This window comes from Oncorhynchus tshawytscha, linkage group LG10 (assembly GCF_018296145.1).
Source record: "Oncorhynchus tshawytscha isolate Ot180627B linkage group LG10, Otsh_v2.0, whole genome shotgun sequence".
Lineage (NCBI taxonomy): Eukaryota > Metazoa > Chordata > Actinopteri > Salmoniformes > Salmonidae > Oncorhynchus > Oncorhynchus tshawytscha.
Window position 1 is genome coordinate 84,143,063 of NC_056438.1, and position 27,323 is coordinate 84,170,385.

A 27,323-nucleotide genomic window follows, 5' to 3' on the forward strand; every position below is an offset into this window, starting at 1 on the left:
GTAGTCTAGTCCATAGTCCTATAAGGTTAGTATCACACCTCATGTAGTCTAGCCCATAGTCCTATATGTTTTAATAAGGTTAGTATCACACCTCATGTAGTCTAGCCCATAGTCCTATAAGGTTAGTATCACACCTCATGTAGTCTAGTCCATAGTCCTATAAGGTTAGTATCACACCTCATGTAGTCTAGTCCATAGTCCTATAAGGTTAGTATCACACCTCATGTAGTCTAGCCCATAGTCCTATATGTTTTAATAAGGTTAGTATCACACCTCATGTAGTCTAGTCCATAGTCCTATAAGGTTAGTATCACACCTCATGTAGTCTAGTCCATAGTCCTATAAGGTTAGTATCACACCTCATGTAGTCTAGCCCATAGTCCTATATGTTTTAATAAGGTTAGTATCACACCTCATGTAGTCTAGTCCATAGTCCTATATGTTTTAATAAGGTTAGTATCACACCTCATGTAGTCTAGTCCATAGTCCTATATGTTTTAATAAGGTTAGTATCACACCTCATGTAGTCTAGCCCATAGTCCTATAAGGTTAGTATAACACCTCATGTAGTCTAGCCCATAGTCCTATAAGGTTAGTATAACACCTCATGTAGTCTAGTCCATAGTCCTATCAGTATCACACCTCATGTAGTCTAGCCCATAGTCCTATATGTTTTAATAAGGTTAGTATCACACCTCATGTAGTCTAGTCCATAGTCCTATATGTTTTAATAAGGTTAGTATCACACCTCATGTAGTCTAGTCCATAGTCCTATATGTTTTAATAAGGTTAGTATCACACCTCATGTAGTCTAGTCCATAGTCCTATATGTTTTAATAAGGTTAGTATCACACCTCATGTAGTCTAGCCCATAGTCCTATATAAGGTTAGTATCACACCTCATGTAGTCTAGCCCATAGTCCTATAAGGTTAGTATAACACCTCATGTAGTCTAGCCCATAGTCCTATAAGGTTAGTATAACACCTCATGTAGTCTAGTCCATAGTCCTATAAGGTCAGTATCACACCTCATGTAGTCTAGCCCATAGTCCTATATGTTTTAATAAGGTTAGTATCACACCTCATATAGTCTAGTCCATAGTCCTATATGTTTTAATAAGGTTAGTATCACACCTCATATAGTCTAGTCCATAGTCCTATTAGGTTAGTATCACACCTCATGTAGTCTAGTCCATAGTCCTATATGTTTTAATAAGGTTAGTATCACACCTCATGTAGTCTAGCCCATAGTCCTATAAGGTTAGTATCACACCTCATGTAGTCTAGCCCATAGTCCTATAAGGTTAGTATCACACCTCATGTAGTCTAGCCCATAGTCCTATAAGGTTAGTATCACACCTCATGTAGTCTAGCCCATAGTCCTATAAGGTTAGTATCACACCTCATGTAGTCTAGCCCATAGTCCTATATGTTTTAATAAGGTTAGTATCACACCTCATGTAGTCTAGCCCATAGTCCTATAAGGTTAGTATCACACCTCATGTAGTCTAGCCCATAGTCCTATAAGGTTAGTATCACACCTCATGTAGTCTAGCCCATAGTCCTATATGTTTTAATAAGGTTAGTATCACACCTCATGTAGTCTAGTCCATAGTCCTATATGTTTTAATAAGGTTAGTATCACACCTCATGTAGTCTAGCCCATAGTCCTATATGTTTTAATAAGGTTAGTATCACACCTCATGTAGTCTAGCCCATAGTCCTATATGTTTTAATAAGGTTAGTATCACACCTCATGTAGTCTAGCCCATAGTCCTATATGTTTTAATAAGGTTAGTATCACACCTCATGTAGTCTAGCCCATAGTCCTATAAGGTTAGTATCACACCTCATGTAGTCTAGCCCATAGTCCTATATGTTTTAATAAGGTTAGTATCACACCTCATGTAGTCTAGCCCATAGTCCTATATGTTTTAATAAGGTTAGTATCACACCTCATGTAGTCTAGTCCATAGTCCTATATGTTTTAATAAGGTTAGTATCACACCTCATGTAGTCTAGTCCATAGTCCTATATGTTTTAATAAGGTTAGTATCACACCTCATGTAGTCTAGCCCATAGTCCTATAAGGTTAGTATCACACCTCATGTAGTCTAGTCCATAGTCCTATATGTTTTAATAAGGTTAGTATCACACCTCATGTAGTCTAGCCCATAGTCCTATATGTTTTAATAAGGTTAGTATCACACCTCATGTAGTCTAGTCCATAGTCCTATATGTTTTAATAAGGTTAGTATCACACCTCATGTAGCCTAGCCCATAGGTCTATATGTTTTAATAAGGTTAGTATCACACCTCATTTAGTCTAGTCCATAGTCCTATAAGGTTAGCATCACACCTCATGTAGTCTAGTCCATAGTCCTATAAGGTTAGTATCACACCTCATGTAGTCTAGCCCATAGTCCTATATGTTTTAATAAGGTTAGTATCACACCACATGTAGTCTAGTCCATAGTCCTATAGGTTAGTATCACACCTCATGTAGTCTAGCCCATAGTCCTATAGGTTAGTATCACAACTCATGTAGTCTAGCCCATTGTGAAGGTGTAGACTATATTACATGGATTTATTGTGATGGTTTAGACTATATTACATGGATTTATTGTGATGGTGTAGGTAGACTATATTACATGGATTTATTGTGATGGTGTAGGTAGACTGTATTACATGGATTTATTGTGATGGTGTAGGTAGGATTTATTGTGATGGTGTAGGTAGACTGTATATTTATATGGATTTATATGTTTATTGATGGTGTAGGTAGACTGTATTACATGGATTTATTGTGATGGTGTAGGTAGAAGATATTATATGGATTTATTGTGATGGTGTAGGTAGACTGTATTACATGGATTTATTGTGATGGTGTAGAGAAGATATTATATGGATTTATTGTGATGGTGTTTGGTAGACTATATTACATGGATTTATTGTGATGGTGTTGGTAGACTATATTACATGGATTTATTGTGATGGTGTTTGTAGACTATATTACATGGATTTATTGTGATGGTGTTGGTAGACTATATTACATGGATTTATTGTGATGGTGTTTGTAGACTATATTACATGGATTTATTGTGATGGTGTAGGTAGCCTATATTACATGGATTTATTGTGATGGTGCAGGTAGACGATATTATATGGATTTATTGTGATGGTGTAGGTAGACTGTATTACATGGATTTATTGTGATGGTGTAGACTATATTACATGGATTTATTGTGATGGTGTTTGTAGACTATATTACATGGATTTATTGTGATGGTGTTGGTAGACTATATTACATGGATTTATTGTGATGGTGTTTGTAGACTATATTACATGGATTTATTGTGATGGTGTTGGTAGACTATATTACATGGATTTATTGTGATGGTGTAGGTAGACTATATTACATGGATTTATTGTGATGGTTTAGACTATATTAAATGGATTTATTGTGATGGTGCAGACTATATTACATGGATTTATTGTGATGGTGTAGGTAGACTATATTACTTGGATTTATTGTGATGGTGTAGGTAGACTATATTACATGGATTTATTGTGATGGTGTAGGTAGACTATATTACATGGATTTATTGTGAAGGTGTAGGTAGACTATATTACATGGATTTATTGTGATGGTGTAGATAGACTATATTACATGGATTTATTGTGATGGTGTAGACTATATTACATGGATTTATTGTGATGGTGTAGGTAGACTATATTACATGGATTTATTGTGATGGTGTAGGTAGACTATATTACATGGATTTATTGTGAAGGTGTAGGTAGACTATATTACATGGATTTATTGTGATGGTGTAGATAGACTATATTACATGGATTTATTGTGATGGTGTAGGTAGACTATATTACATGGATTTATTGTGATGGTGTAGGTATACTATATTACATGGATTTATTGTGATGGTGTAGGTAGACTATATTACATGGATTTATTGTGATGGTTTAGACTATATTACATGGATTTATTTTGATGGTGTAGACTATATTACATGGATTTATTGTGAAGGTGTAGGTAGACTATATTACATGGATTTATTGTGATGGTGTAGACTACATTACATGGATTTATTGTGATGGTGTAGGTAGACTATATTACATGGATTTATTGTGAAGGTGTAGGTAGACTATATTACATGGATTTATTGTGATGGTGTAGACTACATTACATGGATTTATTGTGATGGTGTAGGTAGACTATATTACATGGATTTATTGTGATGGTGTAGGTAGACTATATTACATGGATTTATTGTGATGGTGTAGGTAGACTATATTACATGGATTTATTGTGATGGTGTAGACTATATTACATGGATTTATTGTGATGGTGTAGGTAGACTATATTACATGGATTTATTGTGATGGTGTAGGTAGACTATATTACATGGATTTATTGTGATGGGTTAGACTATATTAAATGGATTTATTGTGATGGTGCAGACTATATTACATGGATTTATTGTGAGGGTGTAGGTAGACTATAGTACTTGGATTTATTGTGATGGTGTAGGTAGACTATATTACATGGATTTATTGTGATGGTGTAGGTAGACTATATTACATGGATTTATTGTGAAGGTGTAGGTAGACTATATTACATGGATGTATTGTGATGGTGTAGATAGACTATATTACATGGATTTATTGTGATGGTGTAGGTAGACTATATTACATGGATTTATTGTGATGGTGTAGGTATACTATATTACATGGATTTATTGTGATGGTGTAGGTAGACTATATTACATGGATTTATTGTGATGGTTTAGACTATATTACATGGATTTATTGTGATGGTGTAGACTATATTACATGGATTTATTGTGAAGGTGTAGGTAGACTATATTACATGGATGTATTGTGATGGTGTAGACTACATTACATGGATTTATTGTGATGGTGTAGGTAGACTATATTACATGGATTCATTGTGATGGTGTAGGTAGACTATATTACATGGATTTATTGTGATGGTGTAGGTAGACTATATTACATGGATTTATTGTGATGGTGTAGACTATATTACATGGATTTATTGTGATGGTGTTGGTAGACTATATTACATAGATTTATTGTGATGGTGTAGGTAGACTATATTACATGGATTTATTGTGATGGTGTAGGTAGACTATATTACATGGATTTATTGTGAAGGTGTAGACTATATTACATGGATTTATTGTGATGGTGTAGGTAGACTATATTACATGGATTTATTGCGATGGTGTAGACTATATTACATTGATTTATTGCGATGGTGTAGACTATATTACATTGATTTATTGTGAAGGTGTAGGCTATATTACATGGATTTATTGTGAAGGTGTAGACTATATTACAAGGATTTATTGTGATGGTTTAGACTATATTACATGGATTTATTGTGATGGTGTAGGTAGACTACATTACATGGATTTATTGTGATGGTGTAGGTAGACTATATTATATGGATTTATTGTGATGGTGTAGGTAGACTGTATTACATGGATTTATTGTGATGGTGTAGACTATATTACATGGATTTATTGTGATGGTGTTTGTAGACTATATTACATGGATTTATTGTGATGGTGTTGGTAGACTATATTACATGGATTTATTGTGATGGTGTAGGTAGACTATATTACATGGATTTATTGTGATGGTTTAGACTATATTAAATGGATTTATTGTGATGGTGCAGACTATATTACATGGATTTATTGTGATGGTGTAGGTAGACTATATTACTTGGATTTATTGTGATGGTGTAGGTAGACTATATTACATGGCTTTATTGTGATGGTGTAGGTAGACTATATTACATGGATTTATTGTGAAGGTGTAGGTAGACTATATTACATGGATTTATTGTGATGGTGTAGATAGACTATATTACATGGATTTATTGTGATGGTGTAGGTAGACTATATTACATGGATTTATTGTGATGGTGTAGGTATACTATATTACATGGATTTATTGTGATGGTGTAGACTATATTACAATGGATTTATTGTGAAGGTGTAGACTATATTACATGGATTTATTGTGAAGGTGTAGGTAGACTATATTACATGGATTTATTGTGAAGGTGTAGACTATATTACATGGATTTATTGTGATGGTGTAGGTAGACTATATTACATGGATTTATTGTGAAGGTGTAGGCTATATTACATGGATTTATTGTGAAGGTGTAGACTATATTACATGGATTTATTGTGATGGTGTAGGTAGACTATATTACATGGATTTATTGTGATGGTGTAGGTAGACTATATTATATGGATTTATTGTGAAGGTGTAGGTAGACTATATTACATGGATTTATTGTGATGGTGTAGACTATATTACATGGATTTATTTTGAAGGTGTAGGTAGACTATATTACATGGATTTATTGTGAAGGTGTAGGCTATATTACATGGATTTATTGTGAAGGTGTAGGTTTATGGTTAGACTATATTACATGGATTTATTGTGATGGTGTAGATAGACTATATTACATGGATGTATTGTGATGGTGTAGATAGACTATATTACATGGATTTATTGTGATGGTGTAGGTAGACTATATTACATGGATTTATTGTGATGGTGTAGGTAGACTATATTCCATGGATTTATTGTGAAGGTGTAGGTAGAGTATATTACATGGATTTATTGTGATGGTGTAGACTATATTACATGGATTTATTGTGATGGTGTAGGTAGACTATATTACATGGATTTATTGTGATGGTGTAGGTAGACTATATTACATGGATTTATTGTGAAGGTGTAGGTAGACTATATTACATGGATTTATTGTGATGGTGTAGATAGACTATATTACATGGATTTATTGTGATGGTGTAGGTAGACTATATTACATGGATTTATTGTGATGGTGTAGGTATACTATATTACATGGATTTATTGTGATGGTGTAGGTAGACTATATTACATGAATTTATTGTGATGGTTTAGACTATATTACATGGATTTATTGTGATGGTGTAGACTATATTACATGGATTTATTGTGAAGGTGTAGGTAGACTATATTACATGGATTTATTGTGATGGTGTAGACTACATTACATGGATTTATTGTGATGGTGTAGGTAGACTATATTACATGGATTCATTGTGATGGTGTAGGTAGACTATATTACATGGATTTATTGTGATGGTGTAGGTAGACTATATTACATGGATTTATTGTGATGGTGTAGACTATATTACATGGATTTATTGTGATGGTGTTGGTAGACTATATTACATAGATTTATTGTGATGGTGTAGGTAGACTATATTACATGGATTTATTGTGATGGTGTAGGTAGACTATATTACATGGATTTATTGTGAAGGTGTAGACTATATTACATGGATTTATTGTGATGGTGTAGGTAGACTATATTACATGGATTTATTGTGAAGGTGTAGACTATATTACATGGATTTATTGTGATGGTGTAGGTAGACTATATTACATGGATTTATTGCGATGGTGTAGACTATATTACATTGATTTATTGTGATGGTGCAGACTATATTACATGGATTTATTGTGATGGTGTAGGTAGACTATATTACATGGATTTATTGTGATGGTGTAGACTATATTACATGGATTTATTGTGATGGTGTAGGTAGACTATATTACATGGATTTATTGTGAAGGTGTAGGTAGACTATATTATATGGATTTATTGTGATGGTGTAGGTAGACTGTATTACATGGATTTATTGTGATGGTGTAGACTATATTACATGGATTTATTGTGATGGTGTTTGTAGACTATATTACATGGATTTATTGTGATGGTGTAGGTAGACTATATTACATGGATTTATTGTGAAGGTGTAGGCTATATTACATGGATTTATTGTGAAGGTGTAGACTATATTACAAGGATTTATTGTGATGGTTTAGACTATATTACATGGATTTATTGTGATGGTGTAGGTAGACTACATTACATGGATTTATTGTGATGGTGTAGGTAGACTATATTATATGGATTTATTGTGATGGTGTAGGTAGACTGTATTACATGGATTTATTGTGATGGTGTAGACTATATTACATGGATTTATTGTGATGGTGTTTGTAGACTATATTACATGGATTTATTGTGATGGTGTTGGTAGACTATATTACATGGATTTATTGTGATGGTGTAGGTAGACTATATTACATGGATTTATTGTGATGGTTTAGACTATATTAAATGGATTTATTGTGATGGTGCAGACTATATTACATGGATTTATTGTGATGGTGTAGGTAGACTATATTACTTGGATTTATTGTGATGGTGTAGGTAGACTATATTACATGGCTTTATTGTGATGGTGTAGGTAGACTATATTACATGGATTTATTGTGAAGGTGTAGGTAGACTATATTACATGGATTTATTGTGATGGTGTAGATAGACTATATTACATGGATTTATTGTGATGGTGTAGGTAGACTATATTACATGGATTTATTGTGATGGTGTAGGTATACTATATTACATGGATTTATTGTGATGGTGTAGGTAGACTATATTACATGGATTTATTGTGATGGTGTAGACTATATTACATGGATTTATTGTGAAGGTGTAGGTAGACTATATTACATGGATTTATTGTGAAGGTGTAGACTATATTACATGGATTTATTGTGATGGTGTAGGTAGACCATATTACATGGATTTATTGTGAAGGTGTAGGCTATATTACATGGATTTATTGTGAAGGTGTAGACTATATTACATGGATTTATTGTGATGGTTTAGACTATATTACATGGATTTATTGTGATGGTGTAGGTAGACTATATTACATGGATTTATTGTGATGGTGTAGGTAGACTATATTATATGGATTTATTGTGAAGGTGTAGGTAGACTATATTACATGGATTTATTGTGATGGTGTAGACTATATTACATGGATTTATTTTGAAGGTGTAGGTAGACTATATTACATGGATTTATTGTGAAGGTGTAGGCTATATTACATGGATTTATTGTGAAGGTGTAGACTATATTACATGGATTTATGGTGATGGTTTAGACTATATTACATGGATTTATTGTGATGGTGTAGGTAGACTATATTACATGGATTTATTGTGAAGGTGTAGGTAGACTATATTACATGGATTTATTGTGATGGTGTAGATAGACTATATTACATGGATTTATTGTGATGGTGTAGGTAGACTATATTACATGGATTTATTGTGATGGTGTAGGTATACTATATTACATGGATTTATTGTGATGGTGTAGGTAGACTATATTACATGAATTTATTGTGATGGTTTAGACTATATTACATGGATTTATTGTGATGGTGTAGACTATATTACATGGATTTATTGTGAAGGTGTAGGTAGACTATATTACATGGATTTATTGTGATGGTGTAGATAGACTATATTACATGGATTTATTGTGATGGTGTAGGTAGACTATATTACATGGATTTATTGTGATGGTGTAGGTATACTATATTACATGGATTTATTGTGATGGTGTAGGTAGACTATATTACATGAATTTATTGTGATGGTTTAGACTATATTACATGGATTTATTGTGATGGTGTAGACTATATTACATGGATTTATTGTGAAGGTGTAGGTAGACTATATTACATGGATTTATTGTGATGGTGTAGACTACATTACATGGATTTATTGTGATGGTGTAGGTAGACTATATTACATGGATTCATTGTGATGGTGTAGGTAGACTATATTACATGGATTTATTGTGATGGTGTAGGTAGACTATATTACATGGATTTATTGTGATGGTGTAGACTATATTACATGGATTTATTGTGATGGTGTTGGTAGACTATATTACATAGATTTATTGTGATGGTGTAGGTAGACTATATTACATGGATTTATTGTGATGGTGTAGGTAGACTATATTACATGGATTTATTGTGAAGGTGTAGACTATATTACATGGATTTATTGTGATGGTGTAGGTAGACTATATTACATGGATTTATTGTGAAGGTGTAGACTATATTACATGGATTTATTGTGATGGTGTAGGTAGACTATATTACATGGATTTATTGCGATGGTGTAGACTATATTACATTGATTTATTGTGATGGTGCAGACTATATTACATGGATTTATTGTGATGGTGTAGGTAGACTATATTACATGGATTTATTGTGATGGTGTAGACTATATTACATGGATTTATTGTGATGGTGTAGGTAGACTATATTACATGGATTTATTGTGAAGGTGTAGGTAGACTATATTATATGGATTTATTGTGATGGTGTAGGTAGACTGTATTACATGGATTTATTGTGATGGTGTAGACTATATTACATGGATTTATTGTGATGGTGTAGACTATATTACAAGGATTTATTGTGATGGTTTAGACTATATTACATGGATTTATTGTGATGGTGTAGGTAGACTACATTACATGGATTTATTGTGATGGTGTAGGTAGACTATATTATATGGATTTATTGTGATGGTGTAGGTAGACTGTATTACATGGATTTATTGTGATGGTGTAGACTATATTACATGGATTTATTGTGATGGTGTTTGTAGACTATATTACATGGATTTATTGTGATGGTGTTGGTAGACTATATTACATGGATTTATTGTGATGGTGTAGGTAGACTATATTACATGGATTTATTGTGATGGTTTAGACTATATTAAATGGATTTATTGTGATGGTGCAGACTATATTACATGGATTTATTGTGATGGTGTAGGTAGACTATATTACTTGGATTTATTGTGATGGTGTAGGTAGACTATATTACATGGCTTTATTGTGATGGTGTAGGTAGACTATATTACATGGATTTATTGTGAAGGTGTAGGTAGACTATATTACATGGATTTATTGTGATGGTGTAGATAGACTATATTACATGGATTTATTGTGATGGTGTAGGTAGACTATATTACATGGATTTATTGTGATGGTGTAGGTATACTATATTACATGGATTTATTGTGATGGTGTAGGTAGACTATATTACATGGATTTATTGTGATGGTGTAGACTATATTACATGGATTTATTGTGAAGGTGTAGGTAGACTATATTACATGGATTTATTGTGAAGGTGTAGACTATATTACATGGATTTATTGTGATGGTGTAGGTAGACCATATTACATGGATTTATTGTGAAGGTGTAGGCTATATTACATGGATTTATTGTGAAGGTGTAGACTATATTACATGGATTTATTGTGATGGTTTAGACTATATTACATGGATTTATTGTGATGGTGTAGGTAGACTATATTACATGGATTTATTGTGATGGTGTAGGTAGACTATATTATATGGATTTATTGTGAAGGTGTAGGTAGACTATATTACATGGATTTATTGTGATGGTGTAGACTATATTACATGGATTTATTTTGAAGGTGTAGGTAGACTATATTACATGGATTTATTGTGAAGGTGTAGGCTATATTACATGGATTTATTGTGAAGGTGTAGACTATATTACATGGATTTATGGTGATGGTTTAGACTATATTACATGGATTTATTTTGATGGTGTAGGTAGACTATATTACATGGATGTATTGTGATGGTGTAGATAGACTATATTACATGGATTTATTGTGATGGTGTAGGTAGACTATATTACATGGATTTATTGTGATGGTGTAGACTATATTACATGGATTTATTGTGATGGTGTAGGTAGACTATATTACATGGATTTATTGTGATGGTGTAGGTAGACTATATTACATGGATTTATTGTGAAGGTGTAGATAGACTATATTACATGGATTTATTGTGATGGTGTAGATAGACTATATTACATGGATTTATTGTGATGGTGTAGGTAGACTATATTACATGGATTTATTGTGATGGTGTAGGTATACTATATTACATGGATTTATTGTGATGGTGTAGGTAGACTATATTACATGGATTTATTGTGATGGTTTAGACTATATTACATGGATTTATTGTGATGGTGTAGACTATATTACATGGATTTATTGTGAAGGTGTAGGTAGACTATATTACATGGATTTATTGTGATGGTGTAGACTACATTACATGGATTTATTGTGATGGTGTAGGTAGACTATATTACATGGATTTATTGTGATGGTGTAGGTAGACTATATTACATTGATTTATTGTGATGGTGTAGGTAGACTATATTACATGGATTTATTGTGATGGTGTAGACTATATTACATGGATTTATTGTGATGGTGTAGGTAGACTATATTACATGGATTTATTGTGATGGTGTAGGTAGACTATATTACATGGATTTATTGTGATGGTTTAGACTATATTAAATGGATTTATTGTGATGGTGCAGACTATATTACATGGATTTATTGTGAGGGTGTAGGTAGACTATAGTACTTGGATTTATTGTGATGGTGTAGGTAGACTATATTACATGGATTTATTGTGATGGTGTAGGTAGACTATATTACATGGATTTATTGTGAAGGTGTAGGTAGACTATATTACATGGATTTATTGTGATGGTGTAGATAGACTATATTACATGGATTTATTGTGATGGTGTAGGTAGACTATATTACATGGATTTATTGTGATGGTGTAGGTATACTATATTACATGGATTTATTGTGATGGTGTAGGTAGACTATATTACATGGATTTATTGTGATGGTTTAGACTATATTACATGGATTTATTGTGATGGTGTAGACTATATTACATGGATTTATTGTGAAGGTGTAGGTAGACTATATTACATGGATTTATTGTGATGGTGTAGGTAGACTATATTATATGGATTTATTGTGAAGGTGTAGGTAGACTATATTACATGGATTTATTTTGATGGTGTAGGTAGACTATATTACATGGATGTATTGTGATGGTGTAGATAGACTATATTACATGGATTTATTGTGATGGTGTAGGTAGACTATATTACATGGATTTATTGTGATGGTGTAGACTATATTACATGGATTTATTGTGATGGTGTAGGTAGACTATATTACATGGATTTATTGTGATGGTGTAGGTAGACTATATTACATGGATTTATTGTGAAGGTGTAGGTAGACTATATTACATGGATTTATTGTGATGGTGTAGATAGACTATATTACATGGATTTATTGTGATGGTGTAGGTAGACTATATTACATGGATTTATTGTGATGGTGTAGGTAGACTGTATTACATGGATTTATTGTGATGGTGTAGACTATATTACATGGATTTATTGTGATGGTGTAGACTATATTACAAGGATTTATTGTGATGGTTTAGACTATATTACATGGATTTATTGTGATGGTGTAGGTAGACTACATTACATGGATTTATTGTGATGGTGTAGGTAGACTATATTATATGGATTTATTGTGATGGTGTAGGTAGACTGTATTACATGGATTTATTGTGATGGTGTAGACTATATTACATGGATTTATTGTGATGGTGTTTGTAGACTATATTACATGGATTTATTGTGATGGTGTTGGTAGACTATATTACATGGATTTATTGTGATGGTGTAGGTAGACTATATTACATGGATTTATTGTGATGGTTTAGACTATATTAAATGGATTTATTGTGATGGTGCAGACTATATTACATGGATTTATTGTGATGGTGTAGGTAGACTATATTACTTGGATTTATTGTGATGGTGTAGGTAGACTATATTACATGGCTTTATTGTGATGGTGTAGGTAGACTATATTACATGGATTTATTGTGAAGGTGTAGGTAGACTATATTACATGGATTTATTGTGATGGTGTAGATAGACTATATTACATGGATTTATTGTGATGGTGTAGGTAGACTATATTACATGGATTTATTGTGATGGTGTAGGTATACTATATTACATGGATTTATTTGATGGTGTAGGTAGACTATATTACATGGATTTATTGTGATGGTGTAGACTATATTACATGGATTTATTGTGAAGGTGTAGGTAGACTATATTACATGGATTTATTGTGAAGGTGTAGACTATATTACATGGATTTATTGTGATGGTGTAGGTAGACCATATTACATGGATTTATTGTGAAGGTGTAGGCTATATTACATGGATTTATTGTGAAGGTGTAGACTATATTACATGGATTTATTGTGATGGTTTAGACTATATTACATGGATTTATTGTGATGGTGTAGGTAGACTATATTACATGGATTTATTGTGATGGTGTAGGTAGACTATATTATATGGATTTATTGTGAAGGTGTAGGTAGACTATATTACATGGATTTATTGTGATGGTGTAGACTATATTACATGGATTTATTTTGAAGGTGTAGGTAGACTATATTACATGGATTTATTGTGAAGGTGTAGGCTATATTACATGGATTTATTGTGAAGGTGTAGACTATATTACATGGATTTATGGTGATGGTTTAGACTATATTACATGGATTTATTTTGATGGTGTAGGTAGACTATATTACATGGATGTATTGTGATGGTGTAGATAGACTATATTACATGGATTTATTGTGATGGTGTAGGTAGACTATATTACATGGATTTATTGTGATGGTGTAGACTATATTACATGGATTTATTGTGATGGTGTAGGTAGACTATATTACATGGATTTATTGTGATGGTGTAGGTAGACTATATTACATGGATTTATTGTGAAGGTGTAGATAGACTATATTACATGGATTTATTGTGATGGTGTAGATAGACTATATTACATGGATTTATTGTGATGGTGTAGGTAGACTATATTACATGGATTTATTGTGATGGTGTAGGTATACTATATTACATGGATTTATTGTGATGGTGTAGGTAGACTATATTACATGGATTTATTGTGATGGTTTAGACTATATTACATGGATTTATTGTGATGGTGTAGACTATATTACATGGATTTATTGTGAAGGTGTAGGTAGACTATATTACATGGATTTATTGTGATGGTGTAGACTACATTACATGGATTTATTGTGATGGTGTAGGTAGACTATATTACATGGATTTATTGTGATGGTGTAGGTAGACTATATTACATTGATTTATTGTGATGGTGTAGGTAGACTATATTACATGGATTTATTGTGATGGTGTAGACTATATTACATGGATTTATTGTGATGGTGTAGGTAGACTATATTACATGGATTTATTGTGATGGTGTAGGTAGACTATATTACATGGATTTATTGTGATGGTTTAGACTATATTAAATGGATTTATTGTGATGGTGCAGACTATATTACATGGATTTATTGTGAGGGTGTAGGTAGACTATAGTACTTGGATTTATTGTGATGGTGTAGGTAGACTATATTACATGGATTTATTGTGATGGTGTAGGTAGACTATATTACATGGATTTATTGTGAAGGTGTAGGTAGACTATATTACATGGATTTATTGTGATGGTGTAGATAGACTATATTACATGGATTTATTGTGATGGTGTAGGTAGACTATATTACATGGATTTATTGTGATGGTGTAGGTATACTATATTACATGGATTTATTGTGATGGTGTAGGTAGACTATATTACATGGATTTATTGTGATGGTTTAGACTATATTACATGGATTTATTGTGATGGTGTAGACTATATTACATGGATTTATTGTGAAGGTGTAGGTAGACTATATTACATGGATTTATTGTGATGGTGTAGGTAGACTATATTATATGGATTTATTGTGAAGGTGTAGGTAGACTATATTACATGGATTTATTTTGATGGTGTAGGTAGACTATATTACATGGATGTATTGTGATGGTGTAGATAGACTATATTACATGGATTTATTGTGATGGTGTAGGTAGACTATATTACATGGATTTATTGTGATGGTGTAGACTATATTACATGGATTTATTGTGATGGTGTAGGTAGACTATATTACATGGATTTATTGTGATGGTGTAGGTAGACTATATTACATGGATTTATTGTGAAGGTGTAGGTAGACTATATTACATGGATTTATTGTGATGGTGTAGATAGACTATATTACATGGATTTATTGTGATGGTGTAGGTAGACTATATTACATGGATTTATTGTGATGGTGTAGGTATACTATATTACATGGATTTATTGTGATGGTGTAGGTAGACTATATTACATGGATTTATTGTGATGGTTTAGACTATATTACATGGATTTATTGTGATGGTGTAGACTATATTACATGGATTTATTGTGAAGGTGTAGGTAGACTATATTACATGGATTTATTGTGATGGTGTAGACTACATTACATGGATTTATTGTGATGGTGTAGGTAGACTATATTACATGGATTTATTGTGATGGTGTAGGTAGACTATATTACATTGATTTATTGTGATGGTGTAGGTAGACTATATTACATGGATTTATTGTGATGGTGTAGACTATATTACATGGATTTATTGTGATGGTGTAGGTAGACTATATTACATGGATTTATTGTGATGGTGTAGGTAGACTATATTACATGGATTTATTGTGATGGTTTAGACTATATTAAATGGATTTATTGTGATGGTGCAGACTATATTACATGGATTTATTGTGAGGGTGTAGGTAGACTATAGTACTTGGATTTATTGTGATGGTGTAGGTAGACTATATTACATGGATTTATTGTGATGGTGTAGGTAGACTATATTACATGGATTTATTGTGAAGGTGTAGGTAGACTATATTACATGGATTTATTGTGATGGTGTAGATAGACTATATTACATGGATTTATTGTGATGGTGTAGGTAGACTATATTACATGGATTTATTGTGATGGTGTAGGTATACTATATTACATGGATTTATTGTGATGGTGTAGGTAGACTATATTACATGGATTTATTGTGATGGTTTAGACTATATTACATGGATTTATTGTGATGGTGTAGACTATATTACATGGATTTATTGTGAAGGTGTAGGTAGACTATATTACATGGATTTATTGTGATGGTGTAGGTAGACTATATTATATGGATTTATTGTGAAGGTGTAGGTAGACTATATTACATGGATTTATTGTGATGGTGTAGACTATATTACATGGATTTATTTTGAAGGTGTAGGTAGACTATATTACATGGATTTATTGTGAAGGTGTAGGCTATATTACATGGATTTATTGTGAAGGTGTAGACTATATTACATGGATTTATGGTGATGGTTTAGACTATATTACATGGATTTATTTTGATGGTGTAGGTAGACTATATTACATGGATGTATTGTGATGGTGTAGATAGACTATATTACATGGATTTATTGTGATGGTGTAGGTAGACTATATTACATGGATTTATTGTGATGGTGTAGGTAGACTATATTCCATGGATTTATTGTGAAGGTGTAGGTAGACTATATTACATGGATTTATTGTGATGGTGTAGGTATACTATATTACATGGATTTATTGTGATGGTGTAGGTAGACTATATTACATGGATTTATTGTGATGGTTTAGACTATATTACATGGATTTATTGTGATGGTGTAGACTATATTACATGGATTTATTGTGAAGGTGTAGGTAGACTATATTACATGGATTTATTGTGATGGTGTAGACTACATTACATGGATTTATTGTGATGGTGTAGGTAGACTATATTACATGGATTTATTGTGATGGTGTAGGTAGACTATATTACATGGATTTATTGTGATGGTGTAGACTATATTACATGGATTTATTGTGATGGTGTTGGTAGACTATATTACATGGATTTATTGTGATGGTGTAGGTAGACTATATTACATGGATTTATTGTGATGGTTTAGACTATATTAAATGGATTTATTGTGATGGTGCAGACTATATTACATGGATTTATTGTGAGGGTGTAGGTAGACTATAGTACTTGGATTTATTGTGATGGTGTAGGTAGACTATATTACATGGATTTATTGTGATGGTGTAGGTAGACTATATTACATGGATTTATTGTGAAGGTGTAGGTAGACTATATTACATGGATTTATTGTGATGGTGTAGATAGACTATATTACATGGATTTATTGTGATGGTGTAGGTAGACTATATTACATGGATTTATTGTGATGGTGTAGGTATACTATATTACATGGATTTATTGTGATGGTGTAGGTAGACTATATTACATGGATTTATTGTGATGGTTTAGACTATATTACATGGATTTATTGTGATGGTGTAGACTATATTACATGGATTTATTGTGAAGGTGTAGGTAGACTATATTACATGGATTTATTGTGATGGTGTAGACTACATTACATGGATTTATTGTGATGGTGTAGGTAGACTATATTACATGGATTCATTGTGATGGTGTAGGTAGACTATATTACATGGATTTATTGTGATGGTGTAGGTAGACTATATTACATGGATTTATTGTGATGGTGTAGACTATATTACATGGATTTATTGTGATGGTGTTGGTAGACTATATTACATAGATTTATTGTGATGGTGTAGGTAGACTATATTACATGGATTTATTGTGATGGTGTAGGTAGACTATATTACATGGATTTATTGTGAAGGTGTAGACTATATTACATGGATTTATTGTGATGGTGTAGGTAGACTATATTACATGGATTTATTGTGAAGGTGTAGACTATATTACATGGATTTATTGTGATGGTGTAGGTAGACTATATTACATGGATTTATTGCGATGGTGTAGACTATATTACATTGATTTATTGTGATGGTGCAGACTATATTACATGGATTTATTGTGATGGTGTAGGTAGACTATATTACATGGATTTATTGTGATGGTGTAGACTATATTACATGGATTTATTGTGATGGTGTAGGTAGACTATATTACATGGATTTATTGTGAAGGTGTAGGTAGACTATATTATATGGATTTATTGTGATGGTGTAGGTAGACTGTATTACATGGATTTATTGTGATGGTGTAGACTATATTACATGGATTTATTGTGATGGTGTTTGTAGACTATATTACATGGATTTATTGTGATGGTGTAGGTAGACTATATTACATGGATTTATTGTGAAGGTGTAGGCTATATTACATGGATTTATTGTGAAGGTGTAGACTATATTACAAGGATTTATTGTGATGGTTTAGACTATATTACATGGATTTATTGTGATGGTGTAGGTAGACTACATTACATGGATTTATTGTGATGGTGTAGGTAGACTATATTATATGGATTTATTGTGATGGTGTAGGTAGACTGTATTACATGGATTTATTGTGATGGTGTAGACTATATTACATGGATTTATTGTGATGGTGTTTGTAGACTATATTACATGGATTTATTGTGATGGTGTTGGTAGACTATATTACATGGATTTATTGTGATGGTGTAGGTAGACTATATTACATGGATTTATTGTGATGGTTTAGACTATATTAAATGGATTTATTGTGATGGTGCAGACTATTTTACATGGATTTATTGTGATGGTGTAGGTAGACTATATTACTTGGATTTATTGTGATGGTGTAGGTAGACTATATTACATGGATTTATTGTGATGGTGTAGGTAGACTATATTACATGGATTTATTGTGAAGGTGTAGGTAGACTATATTACATGGATTTATTGTGATGGTGTAGATAGACTATATTACATGGATTTATTGTGATGGTGTAGGTAGACTATATTACATGGATTTATTGTGATGGTGTAGGTATACTATATTACATGGATTTATTGTGATGGTGTAGGTAGACTATATTACATGGATTTATTGTGATGGTGTAGACTATATTACATGGATTTATTGTGAAGGTGTAGGTAGACTATATTACATGGATTTATTGTGAAGGTGTAGACTATATTACATGGATTTATTGTGATGGTGTAGGTAGACTATATTACATGGATTTATTGTGAAGGTGTAGGCTATATTACATGGATTTATTGTGAAGGTGTAGACTATATTACATGGATTTATTGTGATGGTTTAGACTATATTACATGGATTTATTGTGATGGTGTAGGTAGACTATATTACATGGATTTATTGTGATGGTGTAGGTAGACTATATTATATGGATTTATTGTGAAGGTGTAGGTAGACTATATTACATGGATTTATTGTGATGGTGTAGACTATATTACATGGATTTATTTTGAAGGTGTAGGTAGACTATATTACATGGATTTATTGTGAAGGTGTAGGCTATATTACATGGATTTATTGTGAAGGTGTAGACTATATTACATGGATTTATGGTGATGGTTTAGACTATATTACATGGATTTATTTTGATGGTGTAGGTAGACTATATTACATGGATGTATTGTGATGGTGTAGACTATATTACATGGATTTATTGTGAAGGTGTAGGTAGACTATATTACATGGATTTATTGTGATGGTGTAGGTAGACTATATTACGTGGATTTATTGTGATGGTTTAGACTATATTACATGGATTTATTGTGATGGTGTAGACTATATTCCATGGATTTATTGTGAAGGTGTAGGTAGAGTATATTACATGGATTTATTGTGATGGTGTAGACTATATTACATGGATTTATTGTGATGGTGTAGGTAGACTATATTACATGGATTTATTGTGATGGTGTAGATAGACTATATTACATGGATTTATTGTGATGGTGTAGGTAGACTATATTACATGGATTTATTGTGATGGTGTAGGTATACTATATTACATGGATTTATTGTGATGGTGTAGGTAGACTATATTACATGGATTTATTGTGATGGTTTAGACTATATTACATGGATTTATTGTGATGGTGTAGACTATATTACATGGATTTATTGTGAAGGTGTAGGTAGACTATATTACATGGATTTATTGTGATGGTGTAGACTACATTACATGGATTTATTGTGATGGTGTAGGTAGACTACATTACATGGATTTATTGTGATGGTGTAGGTAGACTATATTACATGGATTTATTGTGATGGTGTAGGTAGACTATATTACATGGATTTATTGTGATGGTGTAGACTATATTACATGGATTTATTGTGATGGTGTTGGTAGACTATATTACATAGATTTATTGTGATGGTGTAGGTAGACTATATTACATGGATTTATTGTGATGGTGTAGGTAGACTATATTACATGGATTTATTGTGAAGGTGTAGACTATATTACATGGATTTATTGTGATGGTGTAGGTAGACTATATTACATGGATTTATTGTGAAGGTGTAGACTATATTACATGGATTTATTGTGATGGTGTAGGTAGACTATATTACATGGATTTATTGTGATGGTGTAGACTATATTACATTGATTTATTGTGATGGTGCAGACTATATTACATGGATTTATTGTGATGGTGTAGGTAGACTATATTACATGGATTTATTGTGATGGTGTAGACTATATTACATGGATTTATTGTGATGGTGTAGGTAGACTATATTACATGGATTTATTGTGAAGGTGTAGGTAGACTATATTACATGGATTTATTGTGATGGTGTAGGTAGACTATATTACATGGATTTATTGTGAAGGTGTAGGCTATATTACATGGATTTATTGTGAAGGTGTAGACTATATTACAAGGATTTATTGTGATGGTTTAGACTATATTACATGGATTTATTGTGATGGTGTAGGTAGACTATATTACATGGATTTATTGTGATGGTGTAGGTAGACTATATTATATGGATTTATTGTGATGGTGTAGGTAGACTGTATTACATGGATTTATTGTGATGGTGTAGACTATATTACATGGATTTATTGTGATGGTGTTTGTAGACTATATTACATGGATTTATTGTGATGGTGTTGGTAGACTATATTACATGGATTTATTGTGATGGTGTAGGTAGACTATATTACATGGATTTATTGTGAAGGTGTAGGCTATATTACATGGATTTATTGTGAAGGTGTAGACTATATTACAAGGATTTATTGTGATGGTTTAGACTATATTACATGGATTTATTGTGATGGTGTAGGTAGACTATATTACATGGATTTATTGTGATGGTGTAGGTAGACTATATTATATGGATTTATTGTGATGGTGTAGGTAGACTGTATTACATGGATTTATTGTGATGGTGTAGACTATATTACATGGATTTATTGTGATGGTGTTTGTAGACTATATTACATGGATTTATTGTGATGGTGTTGGTAGACTATATTACATGGATTTATTGTGATGGTGTAGGTAGACTATATTACATGGATTTATTGTGAAGGTGTAGGTAGACTATATTATATGGATTTATTGTGATGGTGTAGATAGACTATATTACATGGATTTATTGTGATGTGTAGGTAGACTATATTACATGGATTTATTGTGATGGTGTAGGTATACTATATTACATGGATTTATTGTGATGGTGTAGGTAGACTATATTACATGGATTTATTGTGATGGTTTAGACTATATTACATGGATTTATTGTGATGGTGTAGACTATATTACATGGATTTATTGTGAAGGTGTAGGTAGACTATATTACATGGATTTATTGTGATGGTGTAGACTACATTACATGGATTTATTGTGATGGTGTAGGTAGACTATATTACATGGATTTATTGTGATGGTGTAGGTAGACTATATTACATGGATTTATTGTGATGGTGTAGGTAGACTATATTACATGGATTTATTGTGATGGTGTAGACTATATTACATGGATTTATTGTGATGGTGTAGGTAGACTATATTACATGGATTTATTGTGATGGTGTAGGTAGACTATATTACATGGATTTATTGTGAAGGTGTAGGCTATATTACATGGATTTATTGTGAAGGTGTAGACTATATTACATGGATTTATGGTGATGGTTTAGACTATATTACATGGATTTATTTTGATGGTGTAGGTAGACTATATTACATGGATGTATGTGATGGTGTAGACTATATTACATGGATTTATTGTGAAGGTGTAGGTAGACTATATTACATGGATTTATTGTGATGGTGTAGGTAGACTATATTACGTGGATTTATTGTGATGGTTTAGACTATATTACATGGATTTATTGTGATGGTGTAGACTATATTCCATGGATTTATTGTGAAGGTGTAGGTAGAGTATATTACATGGATTTATTGTGATGGTGTAGACTATATTACATGGATTTATTGTGATGGTGTAGGTAGACTATATTACATGGATTTATTGTGATGGTGTAGGTAGACTATATTACATGGATTTATTGTGATGGTGTAGACTACATTACATGGATTTATTGTGTTGGTGTAGGTAGACTATATTACTTGGATTTATTGTGAAGGTGTAGAATATATTACATGGATTTACTGTGATGGTGTAGACTATATTATATGGATTTATGGTGATGGTGTAGACTACATTACATGGATTTATTGTGATGGTGTAGACTATATCACATGGGTTTATTGTGATGGTGTAGGTAGACTATATTGCATGGATTTATTGTGATGGTGTAGACTATATTACATGGATTTATTGTGATGGTGTAGGTAGACTATATTACATGGATTTAATGTGACGGTGTAGGTAGACTATATTACATAGATTTAATGTAATGGTGTAGACTATATTACATGGATTTATTCAGATGGTGTAGACTATATTACATGGATTTATTGTGAAGGTGTAGGTAGACTATATTACATGGATTTATTGTGAGGGTGTAGGTAGACTATATTACATGGATTTAATGTGATGGTGTTGGTAGACTATATTACATGGATTTATTGTGATGGTGTAGGTAGACTATATTACATGGATGTATTGTGATGGTGTAGGTAGACTATATTACATGGATTTATTGTGAAGGTGTAGACTATATTACATGGATTTATTGTGAAGGTGTAGGTAGACTATATTACATGGATTTATTGTGAAGGTGTAGACTATATTACATGGATTTATTGTGATGGTGTAGGTAGACTATATTACATGGATTTATTGTGATGGTGTAGGTAGACTATATTACATGGATTTATTGTGATGGTGTAGGTAGACTATATTACATGGATTTATTGTGATGGTGTAGGTAGACTATATTACATGGATTTATTGTGATGGTGTAGGTAGACTATATTACATGGATTTATTGTGATGGTGTAGGTAGACTATATTACATGGATTTATTGTGATGGTGTAGGTAGACTATATTACATGGATTTATTGTGATGGTGTAGGTAGACTATATTACATGGATTTATTGTGATGGTGTAGGTAGACTATATTACATGGATTTATTGTGATGGTGTAGGTAGACTATATTACATGGATTTATTGTGAAGGTGTAGGTAGACTATATTACATGGATTTATTGTGAAGGTGTAGAGACTATATTACATGGATTTATTGTGATGGTGTAGGTAGACTATATTACATGGATTTATATGTGGATTTATTGTGATGGTGTAGGTAGACTATATTACATGGATTTATTGTGATGGTGTAGGTAGACTATATTACATGGATTTATTGTGATGGTGTAGGTAGACTATATTACATGGATTTATTGTGAAGGTGTAGACTATATTACATGGATTTATTGTGATGGTGTAGGTAGACTATATTACATGGATTTATTGTGATGGTGTAGACTATATTACATGGATTTATTTTGAAGGTGTAGGTAGACTATATTACATGGATTTATTGTGATGGTGTAGGTAGACTATATTACATGGATTTATTGTGAGGGTGTAGGTAGACTATATTACATGGATTTAATGTGATGGTGTTGGTAGACTATATTACATGGATTTATTGTGATGGTGTAGGTAGACTATATTACATGGATTTATTGTGATGGTGTAGGTAGACTATATTACATGGATTTATTGTGATGGTGTAGGTAGACTATATTACATGGATTTATTGTGATGGTGTAGGTAGACTATATTACATGGATTTATTGTGATGGTGTAGGTAGACTATATTACATGGATGTATTGTGATGGTGTAGGTAGACTATATTACATGGATTTATTGTGATGGTGTAGGTAGACTATATTACATGGATTTATTGTGAGGGTGTAGACTATATTACATGGATTTATTGTGATGGTGTAGGTAGACTATATTACATGGATTTATTGTGATGGTGTAGGTAGACTATATTACATGGATTTATTGTGATGGTGTAGAGACTATATTACATGGATTTATTTTGAAGGTGTAGGTAGACTATATTACATGGATTTATTGTATTGTGATATTACATGGTTTATTGTGAAGGTGTAGACTATATTACATGGATTTATGGTGATGGTTTAGACTATATTACATGGATTTATTTTGATGGTGTAGGTAGACTATATTACATGGATTTATTGTGATGGTGTAGACTATATTACATGGATTTATTGTGAAGGTGTAGGTAGACTATATTACATGGATTTATTGTGATGGTGTAGGTAGACTATATTACATGGATTTATTGTGATGGTTTAGACTATATTACATGGATTTATTGTGATGGTGTAGACTATATTACATGGATTTATTGTGAAGGTGTAGGTAGACTATATTACATGGATTTATTGATGGTGTATATTACATGGATGTGATGGTGTAGGTAGACTATATTACATGGATTTATTGTGATGGTGTAGGTAGACTATATTACATGGATTTATTGTGATGGTGTAGAGACTATATTACATGGATTTATTGTGATGGTGTAGGTAGACTATATTACATGGATTTATTGTGAAGGTGTAGAATATATTACATGGATTTACTGTGATGGTGTAGACTATATTATATGGATTTATTGTGATGGTGTAGACTATATTACATGGATTTATTGTGATGGTGTAGACTATATCACATGGGTTTATTGTGATGGTGTAGGTAGACTATATTACATGGATTTATTGTGATGGTGTAGACTATATTACATGGATTTATTGTGATGGTGTAGGTAGACTATATTACATGGATTTAATGTGATGGTGTAGGTAGACTATATTACATGGATTTAATGTAATGGTGTAGACTATATTACATGGATTTATTCAGATGGTGTAGACTATATTACATGGATTTATTGTGAAGGTGTAGGTAGACTATATTACATGGATTTATTGTGAGGGTGTAGGTAGACTATATTACATGGATTTAATGTGATGGTGTTGGTAGACTATATTACATGGATTTATTGTGATGGTGTAGGTAGACTATATTACATGGATGTATTGTGATGGTGTAGGTAGACTATATTACATGGATTTATTGTGAAGGTGTAGACTATATTACATGGATTTATTTTGAAGGTGTAGGTAGACTATATTACATGGATTTATTGTGATGGTGTAGGTAGACTATATTACATGGATTTATTGTGAGGGTGTAGGTAGACTATATTACATGGATTTAATGTGATGGTGTTGGTAGACTATATTTCATGGATTTATTGTGATGGTGTAGGTAGACTATATTACATGGATGTATTGTGATGGTGTAGGTAGACTATATTACATGGATTTATTGTGAAGGTGTAGGTAGACTATATTACATGGATTTATTGTGATGGTGTAGGTAGACTATATTACATGGATGTATTGTGATGGTGTAGGTAGACTATATTACATGGATGTATTGTGATGGTGTAGGTAGACTATATTACATGGATTTATTGTGATGGTGTAGGTAGACTATATTACATGGATTTATTGTGAAGGTGTAGACTATATTACATGGATTTATTGTGATGGTGTAGACTATATTACATGGATTTATTGTGATGGTGTAGGTAGACTATATTACATGGATTTATTGTGATGGTGTAGACTATATTACATGGATTTATTTTGAAGGTGTAGGTAGACTATATTACATGGATTTATTGTGAAGGTGTAGGCTATATTACATGGATTTATTGTGAAGGTGTAGACTATATTACATGGATTTATGGTGATGGTTTAGACTATATTACATGGATTTATTTTGATGGTGTAGGTAGACTATATTACATGGATGTATTGTGATGGTGTAGACTATATTACATGGATTTATTGTGAAGGTGTAGGTAGACTATATTACATGGATTTATTGTGATGGTGTAGGTAGACTATATTACGTGGATTTATTGTGATGGTTTAGACTATATTACATGGATTTATTGTGATGGTGTAGACTATATTCCATGGATTTATTGTGAAGGTGTAGGTAGAGTATATTACATGGATTTATTGTGATGGTGTAGACTATATTACATGGATTTATTGTGATGGTGTAGGTAGACTATATTACATGGATTTATTGTGATGGTGTAGACTACATTACATGGATTTA

General features: G+C 32.1%; 1 protein-coding gene across 4 annotated transcripts in view; it reads left to right on the plus strand.

Moving 5' to 3' along the window:
- LOC112237223 (collagen alpha-2(VI) chain) overlaps positions 1-27,323 on the plus strand; it is a 69,122-nt gene that overhangs the window by 24,331 nt on the left and 17,468 nt on the right. The gene's annotated exons all lie outside the window — the stretch shown is intronic.